Here is a 12,974-nt window from a genome sequence, read left to right on the forward strand (position 1 = left end):
CACCAATCCTAAGAAGAGAAGCAGGCAACAACCTGCAGGTGATCCACAATCTTGTCTCAGATGATGCAAGGGTCTGTAGGCTTGTAGCCTTTTTCTGGTAGATACCTCGAATAGCAACCAGACCAATCAGGTATGTTAAGCACAGACACTCACTCTCCAACCATGAACAGTCTTTAAGCAATGCATTCTGCTCCTACTCTCACCAGGATCAGAATATAAGCACAAAGTCCCAGCTGTCACCTAAAAAGCAGTTATTAGGCTTTCTGGTGATCAGCAGTCTCCAGGAAATAATGTCACTGTACTCCTTCTCTCACCAGGAAAAAAGAGAACCACTAATCCCAAGTTGACTACCAGGAGGCAGAATGTGGGCTGTCCAATAACTGGTGTACTTGCAATAGATGCTTAAAGGTAAGTAAAAAAATGGTTTATCCTAAACACTGCAGTGTGCACTAAACAGTTAGATATGAAAGTGGGTAACTTAAGTTTAGCTGTCTAAAAATTAAGTTTTAATGAAGAGCCACTATTTTTAAAAGAGCTAGATAGATTGAAAGTGGGTGGGCACTTTTGTATTCTGGTTCCATGGAATACAGTAGGATGGCCAATAAATTTAAATAGTTAAAGGGGAATGATTTCATAAAATGATAATTTTGTGCTAACTCACACCAGTCAGTAAAAGGAGAAAGGCTACAAGATATATGGTAAAATTAACATAAGGGGCAAGCAACTAGAAAGACATTGGTGTTTAAGAACACAACAGTAACAGGGCGGGAGGTGGGAAAAATCTGTCTGACTCACAAGACACAGAGCTGTGGTCTCTTTTTAATATGCAGTTAAAATCAGAATATAAGTAAAACACAGTGCAAAGAAAACAAATCACAGTGTACAAAATAGAAAAAGGCAATAAAGTAATACAAAGTACAAGAAATAAAAAGCAAACTAACATTTCCCTCACAGCAAGATGTGGCAGAGTCTGGGTGAGCCTTTCTAGTAAAGCTGCAAGCTAATCTTGCACAAGGACCCTTGACAAGGGATGACTTTTGATGCATGGGATGCCAACTATCAAAATGCAACAATGAGTTAGAGTAGGTGGGCTTCCGATATGTAGGGGATTCGAAGTGCTATCACCATTAAGTTTTTTACAATTTTAACAGTATATTTAAGGTCATGCATTTCAGCTCTAAACAGACACTCTTGGAAACAAGGGTTAACCTGGCTAAGCTTATAAGGGCACTAGGGCCATTAGCCTAGTAACCTCCTATGGTCCTATAATCCTATAAAGTATGCTGTTTTGTTTTGGGCAGAAGACATGCAGCTTCCCATATAAAAAGCAAAATGAGGTGGAAAAGTTGTGTACAGGACATTAAGAAAGGGGGAATGACAGCAAGCAGAAGGAAACATCCAAGAAAAATACATAGAAGAGTGCAGGGTGGGGCCAGAAAGGCAAGATAATAGTTATGTTGGGAACAGAACTTCCATTTTCCATACAAAAAAGAAAGGATGAGGGGTATGAGATACAAAGAATCTCAAAGCACAAGAAATCTGGACAGAGCCAAAAAAACTAATGGGGGATAAAGGCGCAATATCAGAGACACATTTTCAATACTGCTCTTATAAACATATAAAGTTCCTAGAATAGTAGATTTTGTGTTTAAATGCATTTTCTGATATATGTGAAGGCTGAAACTGAAATGTATGTCATTATTTAGTGACTCCAATCCTCAATGATTTTCCAAAAAAACAAAAATGTTATAAGGAAGATCCCAAAAATACATGACAAAAATCTGGACATGCCTCAAAATCTTCACACTTGATAGCTACACAAGAGAAACAAAAAATGGATAGAGTGATTCAGGGTTGAAGAGTTTTCAAGACAAATAGACAAGCATGAAACATTACAAACAAGTTGCCGTGTACACATGATGTTGGGGTAACAAAAGATGGATACATGTAATACAAGGATGGACAAACGATATAATGAACGAGTGAATGAACCATGCTCAATGTATGGGGAATGGCACTGCAGCATAGGAATGACACCAGGCAGGGGGTATGGTGGGGTGCTGGCTCAAGGGAGCCTGCCAATCTCGCTCAGAGAGTAACCACCACAGAATTATTACCATCTGATGATTCCATGTGGCTGATGGCATGGACCTGGCTATGCTCTGATAGTGCAAATGTCCTGGGCCTGCCAGACAAGTGAATTTGAGATCCACTCAGGTGTCTCCATATGACTAAGATGATAATACAAATTTCTCTTCCTCACAGCCTCCACCAGTTGCTGTATCTATAGTTGAGTCACCACAGGTGATGGGGAAGGGCTGCCTCACTAAACTCTTGGGGGAGACAGCCCAGCCCCCAAACTGTACCCAGCCTTGGCTGCAACACCTAGGGGCTTGTATTGGAGGTACCTGAGTCTCAGCTTCCTTTTCACAGAGACATCAATAGTAAGGAAGCATGCAGAAGGCCAGTCTAAGTGTGACATACTGCAAAATACAATGGATGTGTAGTACACTGTAAACTATAAGCCATTCATACTCACCCTGCTGTCCCTTCAGTTTTGCTGCCTCCTGTGGAAGCCATCCTGGTTCAGCTCGTGCTTCTCATGTATTGAGGACAAGGACAAGTGAAGGATGAAGCAGTCAGAGCAAGGTACAACACCTGATGATGTGAAGCACTGCTGTAACAAATTTGTTGGAGGGGTAACAACAATGTAAAGTAAACAGTCCTTGGCTCTCTCTCTCTATATATATATATATATATATATATATATATATATATATATATATATATATATGTATATATATATAGATATAGATATATATATGGCCATGTATTATATGTGTCTATCCTGTTCCACACAATATATACTGTGGTGTAACATACCAGTGCTGCTAGGGCCTGCATAGTGTGACTGTGTGCCACCATTCACAGTCACAATAAGTATGTATTTCTATATTTGTAGATTCATATGTAAGTAGAAGGCTGGCTGCCCTTATGGGCCATTTTAAGCTTAGCCAATTTCCCTTTCAAATGGGAGAATCAAACGCTGTATCTTGTGTCTGTGAGGTAAACAGATTAACCATTATACCATCTCCCAGTCCCAAGATTATATGGTTTACTATCAAAAATCTCACACCTGCAACATGAGAATGTTCATATTTCCGACCTGAAATGTTGGAAATCAAATCTATGAACATAAACATGATCAATTGAGGTATTTCAGGAAAGTCGACATCAGGGATTCAAAGATGGCTGCCGTTCTGTGAGCACTGCTGAACTGCAGCTCTCCATTTAACCTGAGGAAATCTAAACCCTGAGTGGATACTACAAAGATTTTAACATCAAATATTTGATAAAATAACTTCAACTACATTTTACTATCCTGTATTAAGAAGAAAACCCAGAAAAAAGGAATATATTTCACTGGATTACATCAGATTAGCTGGCTCTGCAGAGAGAAGTAAATAAAGGAACCATGTGCTTTCTATACTGCAAGTTTTTGTGTTTTAACAAGATGTCAAAAGAGGAAAAAAACATGGATATAACCACTACCAAAACAAAACTTTCAGAATTACAGTCACCAGAAAAAGATGTGATTTCTAAACGACAGAAAATTACTAAAATACAGGAACAACAGAAACCAGGGACTAAAACTAAACCTGAGCAAGCATTAAACATGGAAGACATCAGAAATGCTCTGCTACCCATACAAGAAGCTCTGAAGGAACTGACTTGTCAAATACAAACATTTGGAAATTCATTCGGTTGCTGGAAAGAATGGCTAAGACGGAAGCTCGAATTTCTGAAAATGAGGATAAACTAACTTTACTTGAAAAAAAAAACTAATCTACATGATGTGGATATAGAGGCTATGCAAAGCAAATTTATGGACTTAGAAGCAAGATCCAGGAGAAACAACATTATTATCAGAGGGATTCCAGAATCTATTCAGTATAAAACTATGATAGTGTGAATTCATAACCAGGGATATTAGTAGTTAGCTGTATACTTATTTTAGTATAGGGTTATATTCTAACACGGTCTTTTTTTTTTTTTCTCTAGGTTATATTTGTAGTAAAATGATAACTCTGTTTACACATTACGTGTTTTTTATATGTTATTTCTTTTTCTTTAAGCATGCGGTTTATGCATAGATAGCTAATCCAATTATTAAAACTTTCTTTTTTCGCTTTATTTTTTATATGTACTGTAATATTATATTTTCAGTATTGATTTGCTTAAATAATAGTTAACCAAGGAGCTGTAGATCATGACAGTGCTTGTTAGGGAATGTTTAGTTTAGGCTTTGTTGTAGTTAAGTTAGATTATATAGGTCTTAACTGTGGAACATGTTTGAAATTTTATGATGTGGTGTTTTTATATTTGTTTCTTCTCTCTAACCTTTTGTCATTCCATGTTATACAAGACCTATACATGTCCTGGTCCGGGGTTATAGTGAGTAAGCACTGGTGTAGGACGGGATATAAGGGTTGCTTCCAGACTATGTATGGTTTTGAATTTACTTTATTTTTCTTTTATGTTTTCTCTCCAAAACCTTCATTGTACAGCCAACCTTGGAAATGTGGGAATTAGACTCATAGAACGTTAAAGGGCTCTAGAACTTAAAGAAGAGGAAACTATTGTTACATATTTTATTGCAGGCTAAGGCGTGGTTTATTTTACTTCAAGAAACGCATTTAATGAATGATCAATGGGTTGATATTAAAAAAAAGAAGTGGATCAGAGAAGTAGTAGCATCGGAAGGTAAGTCAAATAGTGCTGGGGTAGCTATTATTATTAAAGATCAATACAAGGAAAACATTTTAGATTCTAACACAGATAAAGATGGGCAGTGGTGCTACGTTATTCTTGCATCTACCCTATTTGATAAACCTATTTTACTTTTAAATATTTATGTGCCCTGTAATGATCAACAAATATTTATAACATCATTGTACTCAATTTTAACACAATTTGATAGATATTATGTAATTATTGGAGGTGATTGGAATGCTTACCAAAATCCGAAGTTGGATAGACCTTGCCCACAAAGAGCATTTAATAAGCAGGCTGTATTAGCACTGAATGATATTAGAGAGGATTTTCAACTTTATGACCCTTTTCACTATTTGAGCAATGTTAATAGCACAAATAATTTTACATTTTATTCCCCATGTCATAAAATGTGGTCCAGAATAGATTTCTTTCTGATTTCAAGAACATTGATTAATCTAGAACCTATAGTTGTTATAAATGCACGTTATCTGTCAGATCACTCGAAAATTTTGCTGAGTTTTGCTAAGGAGGTAAAGGATACCTTGCGACAAAGAGGTTATAATTGGTCTCTTAACCCAAATTTACTGAATAAGGAAGAAATAATACAAGAAATTACAAATTACCTTAAAGATTTATTGGCTGGTCTAAAGAAACAACAATATACCCCGGATATTGAATGGGCGACAGTTAAAACACAAATAAGAGGGATCCTTTTGCAAAAAGCTTCTTATTATAAAAAAAATACTAAACAGAGATATTAAAAATTTAGAAACAAAAATTAAACTACTTGATCAAGAACTGATTCGGAATTTTAATGAACAAACAGAGAAGGAACTGCTTAAATGTCAAAAGGATCTCTTCTTAATTCAAAATAGTAGATTAACATTTCAAGAATATAAGATGTTGGTGAGGTACGCTAATCATGTTCAAACACCATCGAGAGCATTAGCCAGGATCATTAATCAATCGAAAACAACAGTGCAGATTTCGGAAATACAATTTAATAATATTATATATTCTAAAAAGGAGGATATCATTAATATTTTTGAGGGAATATATACTAATATTTATGATGGGCAAAAGGATATGTCCTCACATAGAATTTATGAAAAATTTTTACAATCAATTAAGTTTCCAAAAATAGGAGAGGATATTCAAATTGACTTGGTCAAACCGATATCCGAAGAAGAAGTAGTATATATAATCCAACATATGAAATCACATAAATCACCAGGTCCTGATGGGTTGACAGTGGAGTTTTATAAAAGGTTTGCAGATACTTTCGGTAAGATACTTTCAGTTGTATTTAACTACATAATTAGGAATAAAATTAGTGATCCTCATCTTAACACTTCAAAAACTATTTTTATACAAAAAGCCAATTCAGATCCCCAAAACCCTGATAATTATAGACCGATATCATTAATAAATGTAGACATGAAAATTCTAACCTCTATTATAGCATCTAGACTGAAGAAAATCATGACTCATATAATATCCAAAGAACAGGCTGGATTTATGGCAGGTAGACAAACCAGTGACAATACACTTACATTACATACTATGATAACACATGCTAAACAAAATAATCTTAATGTTTATGCCCTTATAATTGATGCACAGAAGGCCTTTGATAGGGTTGATACAAATTTTTTGTTTGATCTTTTACCTTATTTTAATATTTCCCATGAGTTTGTTCAAATGTTACAAATATTATATAGTAATCCCTATAGTACACTGTATATTAATAAAAGTTTCTCTAAAAGAATACAGATTAAGACTGGAACACGCCAGGGCTGCCCTTTGTCCCCTTTACTATTTAATCTCTATCTTGAACCTTTGTTCTTATATATTTAGCAGAGTGTCTATCATAATGTCCCAATAATTTATGGAACCAAAATATTAATGGCAGCTTTTGCTGATGATCTTAACATTTATTGTGCATCTCCAATATCAGATACTGAAAAATTATTGAAGGCTGTTAATGACTTTTCAGAAGTCTCTAACTATAAAATTAACTTGAAAAAAAACAATATCTTCCCTTTAAAAACACCTAAACCTTTTTCGCTATTACCTTTGGTTAGGCAGGTAACATTTAAAGAAAATATTAAATACTTAGGTATTGAGTTTTCTACAGATAATAAAGACTTTTACAATAATAATATTAAAACAATTTGGGACCAAATAATTTCTGATTTTGGGAGGTGGAAAAATTTACGACTGCCAGTATTAGCAAAAGTTTCAATTGTTAAAATGAATGTACTACCACGGCTATTATATATTTTCAGGTCAGCCCAACTAAAACTTTTGAAGACATTTTTTAAACAAATTCATAAAGAATTGGCTAAATTCATTTGGGAACCAAAAACGAAAACAGGATATCTTATGATAAATTAATGACCCCAAAAAATAGAAGAGGACTGGAGTTGCCTAATTTTGAAATGTATTATTTAATCGTAAACTCTAATAGAATTCTAAGAATTGCCAACTATGATATCACTAGTACTAAGTGGACACCAACTTGGGTGATCTTGAATTATAAATATATTTTAAAGTTGAATATTAATCCAAAAGCAATACCTTTTTTAGGTAAAGATACTTTGAAATTATATGGGATTATTGAACACATTAAAACATACATAATTTCTTTACAATATTTATTTCAAGCATTAGATCTGGTTCAGTATATGATGGTTTTTCAACCCTTTCATAGGAATCCTAATTTAAAATTGAATAATCAATTAATTGATCTTAAAAAGTTTCCATTAATAGCTAATTTAACTTTGACTGATATATATAAATATCTTGAATGTTCAGCCAACCAAATAAGACAAGAATTTAACCTACCTAAAAATTATCTTGTTATTTTGAGACAAATTAGAGAACTTGCTATAAGTTACTTTAAAATGTTTAAACCTGAAGATGAGACTGTGAATAAATGCTCTGATTTGTGGCAAGCTTTCCAACAGGATATTAAATATATAACAACAACAAATAAATGAATTAAAGAATTTAGAATTTATGATGAAGTTTTGTTATCAAACTATTGGGAAGAGAAAATCCTATTGACAGACAAAGGTATTATGTTAAAATCAATTGACTTGACTATCAAATCTACTTCTCTTCAAAAATTGATATATACCCAGATGATGATATTGAATAATGCATATTATACACGCTTTACCCTGCATAAATTTAACTCTAAAAACTCTCCAGTCTGTCCATATTGTAAAAACCAACTGGCTGATCTTATTCACATGTTCTGGAGCTGTAAATGCATATACAAGCTTTGGAATTTCCTTAACATTCAACTTCAGAAGATTTTTATTTATTTTATTTTTTATTTAACATTTGTTGACCGGGAAAGTCCGACTAGGTTCCACAGATCCTGTTTTCAGCGGAGGCGCGGGGAGAAATGCTCCAGACGCATGTCTTTAGAATGTGGGAGGAAACCAGAGTACCCGGAGGAAACCCACGCGAACACAGGGAGAACATGCAAACTCCACACAGAAGGCACCCCGGCCGAGAATCGAACCAGAGAACCTCTTGCTGTGAGGCGACAGCATTAACCGCTGCACCACTGCGCCGCCCAAATAGATGGGTTACCAAAGCACAACGTTGTCATGGAAATTTATGATTTTGCATATTCCCCAGAAAGAACTCCCTAGATCACAAAGTATTATATATATTAATATTTTTTTATTAATGAAGCTTTATATAGCCACTAATTGGTTAGACCCATCTAAAACATCATGGGAAAACTTTACAGTTTTGGCAACAAGGCATATATTAGCTCATAAACTACTTTTAAATCCGCATAATAAAAATATTAATAATCCAAAAATTTGGGAACAGACATTTAATATTATACTAGCATAATACTTTTAACTTGAAGGTATTAACAATTATTTGTATGTTTGGAGAGAATTTTGTAATCAAACTGTCTATTACTTGAAATGTTATTAATTACTCTTTGTTTTTCTTCTATTATTAATGTTTCACATGGAAGCATTCTTGTAAATATTGTATATTTGTTTGGTGTGATGGTTAGTGTTATTAGTTAGTAGTTTTTTCTAAAAATTTTGTTCTTGTTTTTAATGATGTATGAAAATAATATAATAATAAAGATTTATTATGGAAAAAAAAAGGAAAGTCGACATCTCAGGAATGTCGACTTTACCAAAAATTCTACACTTCTGGTCATGAGCAATGAATGTTTTTACAGGGGGCAAGCCCCCCTGCACCACCCGCACCCCCTGCTACTTATATATACAAACTCCGAGATCACACTACAGTGAGGAAAAGGGTACATTTTCCGATCCCCACTATAGTGCGATCTGCATTCAAAATGTTGAATCCACAACAGAGAATTCTAATCTGCATTCGCTGTTGTGAGTTCAACATTTTTTTTTTTTTATTTTCAAATGTCGAACTAGGACATTTGGTGTTTCCAATTTGGACATACTCCGATTACCCTTTTGATAGTAAACTGATCACCCCAGATGAGACTCAAACTCACAATCCCTGGTGGAGGAGATCAGTGCCTTATCTCTTAGGCTACTGGGGCATGACTAATGATTCCACTGGGGAAGGAACCCAGGACATTCTGCTTGTAGAACAGATTTGATAACTACTACACAACAGAACCTTGCATATTCAGAATTCTACATATCCAGAGGACATCTAGGCTAGTAGGTGGAAAATGTCAGCACTGCAGAGAATAAGGTCTTGCTGTAAGCCCTCAGGCAGCATTGCCCATGTCTGTTGGTAGAGGGGGTGCAGACCAGCAGTCATGCAACAAGGTGTGCCAATCCTTGTTGCAGGTCATCAGTACCATTAGGTGGTTAAAATAAGTCAGTGGGTCATTGTCACTGGAGCCCCAGCGATATGATTGACTGGCCTTAGTGCAAGGCACTGCGCACTGACATGAAGCAATCTACCATAGCAGGTGGCCTTCCAGGGTCTGCACAACCCACGGAAATGGAAGAGTTCCTCATGTCCTTGTCTTTAGGCAATGCACCATGTTATCCTCACACATGCTTCCCCTGTGTCTCAACAGGTAGGTTCACTGGGAGTCATACAAGTAGTCAAACTGCACTTTGTAGACAGGTAGGTGCATTCATCAGATTTCATTATGTCAAAGGATGCAGTCAATAGACTAAATGCAGTTATTTTGTGTAACACTGTAAGTGAATGGGTATGTTCCAGTTACTTACACTGATGAGGTATGGTATGGCACATGTGTTTTGTGAGACTGGCAAATGTGATTATGAAATTTGCCTTTTTTGGCCATTGGTTGTGCAATCTTAGTTGGTATATTTAAAGTTTCAGGGGTGTGGAAAAGACGCAGTCTACACAATGGGATGCAGAGGAACTTGCCCCTTACTAAAAATAGTTTTTGTAAGTTTTTTGTATGTTCAATAATTTGGCCAGCTCATGTTCAGTTCAATGGCCTCAGATTCACTACATTGGGTTTGTGATCTAGTGCAGATTAGCAGTTTGATGCAATATCTGATTCACTTGTATGCAGGACTTCTGATATGAACAAAACTACTATAGACTAGTGAAAGGAGTACAACATGCTGTCACATCTCCCACTTAGAATCTGAGAGGCAGGCAACCAAAAATATACAAGAATGTCATCCAGACATAATCTCCTGTCACACAGTCTTCACTGGAGCTTGCAAATGTGTTGCATGGTATTAATAAGGATGCAAACTTTCACCCCCATGAGCTGTATGGGGAGGGTGAAAGAGTGTACATCTAGACTGCATTGTCCTGATGCAGAATCCTTGATAGAAACCAGAGATCTCAGATAAGCACAGAGGGGTAGGGCAATCCTTAAGAGTTACATCACTTGTATTGATATCCATTGTATCCTGAATTCCATGTTGAATTCCATAGCAGTAACATGTCCTTACTGATATCCATTGCATGCTGAATTCCATAGCAGCAACATGTCCTTACTGATATCCATTGCATGTTGAATTCCATAGCAGCAACATGTCCTTACTGATATCCATTGCATGCTGAATTCCATAGCAGCAACATGTCCTTACTGATATCCATTGCATGCTGAATTCCATAGCAGCAACATGTCCTTACTGATATCCATTGCATGATGAATTCCATAGCAGCAACATGTCCTTACTGATATCCATTGCATGCTGAATTCCATAGCAGCAACATGTCCTTACTGATATCCATTGCATGCTGAATTCCATAGCAGCAACATGTCCTTACTGATATCCATTGCATGCTGAATTCCATAGCAGCAACATGCCCTTACTGATATCCACTGCATGCTGAATTCCATAGTAGCAACATGTCCTTGCTGATATCCACTGCATGCAAAATTCCATAGCAGCAACATGTCCTTACTGATATCCATTGCATGCTGAATTCCATAGCAGCAACATGCCCTTACTGATATCCACTGCATGCTGAATTCCATAGTAGCAACATGTCCTTGCTGATATCCACTGCATGCAAAATTCCATAGCAGCAACATGTCCTTACTGATATCCAATGCATGCTGAATTCCATAGCAGCAACATGTCCCTACTGATATCCATTGCATGCTGAATTCCATAGCAGCAACATGTCCTTACTGATATCCATTGCATGCTGATTTCCCTAGTGGTTTACTAGCTTACTAAGCATTGGGCCATTGGATTAGGGAGTAGCGAGCAAAAACTCATGCCCGCAGTGGATGATGGCACCAAGCTCTACTGCTCAGCTCTTACTCTTGGGAGGAATGAATGAGCTTTGCAGTTCTCACATTCCAGAGAAATGAATTGCCTAAAATATTTCATGGAGAGGGAGGTGTGGTGATTGTGAGAGCGAGAGCAAAAAAGAACCCCCCCCCCCAAAATAAATCTGTATTGGATGAGGATGAAGGCAAAGTTACAAAATATGACCTTTATTGTTTTATGCAGATGAAGAAGGAGCAATGGTTGGATTGTAAATGAGTATCAAAGACAAATGAAGGAACTGTGAGGAAACTTCACATAATGATTTGCAGCGGTCCAGAGTACATAGGCCTAGTACTCATAGTTCATGTTGTACCTTGCAATACTGTACAGCAGATCTTCCTTAGTCTTGCTCTGGTACCTTGGTCTGTGTGGGTTCCTGACATTGATGAGAAAAGGTAACAGTAAGTGTTGACTTGCCATTATGTAATATGACTTTTTCATGAGCAAAATGCAGCATTGTTTTATAGGAGATTCCTACTCAGGTTCAGCATCTAAAATAACTCAAAGGTTATCTTACGATGGTTAATCAATGACCAGTCCCAGTACGGTGGACTTTATCATGTATTTATTTATTATTTTAAAAACAATAGCCTCTGCATATATCCCAGTTTCACTTCTATATGTTGCCCCATCTACACCAACCTTCAGCAATCTCTACTAACAAAAATTTAACAATACTTTAATAAGATAGTTAAACTCCCAACTAACCAAGCTGCTGAATCTCACCACTGCCTAGCCTTAAAGCAGTTAGGCTAGTTAGAACTTTGACACTGTCTCTCTATCATCCATTTAGCAACTGTCCATAATAATAGAATCTATAAACCACACAACTGTCTTGTATGCCAAGCCTTACTCAAACCTTATACCCCTACACAATCACTCCACTCCACAGACAAAACCGTTAACCATAATTAAAGTCCATAACTCTTCTGGCCTGTCCTTGCTCTCAAATTATATCACCAAGATCTGGAATATGATCCCTGTTACAAACCAACCTATCCAGATTAAAAAAAAAAAACTTGCTAAAACAATACTTTAAAAACTCTTGGTTCTGTTTCTGCACCTCCCCAGGCTAGGCTACCTTGGCCTTTACACACCTACATTGGCCCTGTATACATCAACAAAGTAAATTCTCAATGTAGATTTTTTTGCTGTCTTCTGCCCCTTTGCTGTTACTGCCACCTCTACTATCTCTACCTACCTCTTGACAAGTTTTTCCTTCCAGAAAAAGTTCAGCTCATACTCACTACCTTCTACATCTACCACAACTTTCACTACAACTTCCTTTTTTCTCTGTATCACCTAACAAATATGAATACTACTCTCCTTTCCTCACCTACTCTCTACTTTCTTCTCTTATAACCTTCTTTCTGTTTTCTGCTCATATCTGCCATACCTCGTCTCTTATTTCTCCTATCCATAAAGGTAAAGTTGTAATTTGAC

Source organism: Protopterus annectens, chromosome 11.part0 (assembly GCF_019279795.1).
Source record: "Protopterus annectens isolate FY-2018-M chromosome 11.part0, PAN1.0, whole genome shotgun sequence".
NCBI lineage: Eukaryota > Metazoa > Chordata > Ceratodontiformes > Protopteridae > Protopterus > Protopterus annectens.